This window comes from Mastomys coucha, unplaced genomic scaffold, assembly GCF_008632895.1.
Source record: "Mastomys coucha isolate ucsf_1 unplaced genomic scaffold, UCSF_Mcou_1 pScaffold1, whole genome shotgun sequence".
Taxonomy (NCBI): domain Eukaryota; kingdom Metazoa; phylum Chordata; class Mammalia; order Rodentia; family Muridae; genus Mastomys; species Mastomys coucha.
In genome coordinates, this window is record NW_022196891.1 from 29,709,542 (window position 1) to 29,711,240 (window position 1,699).

Below are 1,699 nucleotides of genomic sequence, written 5' to 3' on the forward strand. Positions count from 1 at the left end.
CCCCCCCCCCCCCCCCCCCGCCCAGAGCGCTTGGGCCTAGGGGGATGCAACACCAGTTCAGAGGAGATGGTTGATGTTTTAGACCCAGTATGTTTCAGATAGCCTCAAATGTACCACAACTGTTGAGCTGCCAGAATTTTCATTTCTCTTTTGCAATGATTGTAAAAGCCTCATGTCATTTTTAAAGAAATACACTCAGATCTTACACCACTCGTGTGTAGTCTGTTTGTCAAAGCCGAATCCCGTGCCCACCTGGCCAGAACCCCTAGTCCCGTGGAACAAGGGACCCCGTAAGAAATCCCGGTCCGAGGCAGTGGCCCATGTCTTTAATCCCAGCACATGGGAGGCAGAGGCAGGTGGATTTCTGAGTTCGAGGACAGCCTGGTCTACAGAGTGAGTTCCAGGATAGCCAAGGCGACACAGAGAAACCCTGTCTCTCGAAAACCCCCCCCCCAAAAAAAAGGTGTGCACCTTTTAGCCCAGGCCTAGCAACATCTTTAAAAGTAAATACGACGAACTAGGCTTTAGTTGTCTTCTGCCAAAGTGCCAGTCAGCCCGTCAGTCCAAGGACGTCTTGTCTTCTGCAGCCAGCATGCTGCCAAGGTACTTATCTGTGTAGAGAGCTGCCCTCTGCCCTCTGGCCGGAAAGCTGATTCACCTTTCTTTTTCCACCAAGACTGCCAGAAAAAAGCCTCAAATTCTCACAGCCTTTAAATGCTTTCTTGTTGCATGTTCCCCCCCAAAATAATTTCCAAGATAAGAAGAATTTAAAAATTACAATGAAAACAACACAGGGAACAGAAAGCCCATTCAAGATAGTTGTGGTATTTTTTTATTGGTTATTTTATTTGTTTACATTTCAAATGTCCCTTTTCCCAGTTTCCCTTCCAAAAACCTCCTATCCTATCCCCCCTCATCCCTGCTTCTATGAGGGTTCTCCCACCCACCCACCCACTCCCACCTCACCACCCTGGCATTCCCCTACACTGGGGCATCGAGCCTCCACAGAACCAAGGACACTGGTGCCCGACAAGGCCATCCTCTGCCACAACTTTGGCTGCCATGTGTACTCTTTGGTTGGTGGTTTAGTCCCTGGGAGTTCGGGGAGGCGGGGGGTGGGGGGTGGGGGGGGCGTCTGCTTAGTTTATATTGTTGTTCTTCCTGTGGGGTTGCAATCCCTTTCAGCTCCTTCAGTCCTTCCCCTAACTCTACCCTTGGGATCCCAGTGCTCAGTCCGAAGGTTGGCTGCGAGCATCCAAGTCTGTATTGGTCCTCTCAGAGAACAGCTATACTAGACTCCTGTCAGCAAGCGCTTCTTGGCATCAGCAATTAGTGTCTGGGTTTGGTGTCTGCAGATGGGATGGATCCCTAGGTGGGGCAGTCTCTGGATGGCCTTTTCTTCTATCTCTGAGCCACTCTTAGTCCCTGTATTTTCTGTGTTTTCCTGTTTGTTTTTATTTACTTATTTTTGCAATGCTGGGGATCAAACCCAGGGCTAGGGCTTCCTAGGCTCTACCACTGAGCTACACCTTCAAGCTTCATGTAAAAAAAAAAAAATTAAGAAAATCGATTCCGGAAGGCTATTGTAATACAAGAGGAGCGGCAGCAGCAGCAGTTTGGAACCGAAGCTGGCCCACTTCCTTTCCGCGAGGTGTATTACAGTGAAAAAGCCTCACAGTGGGCCTCGAGGTGGAAGGGA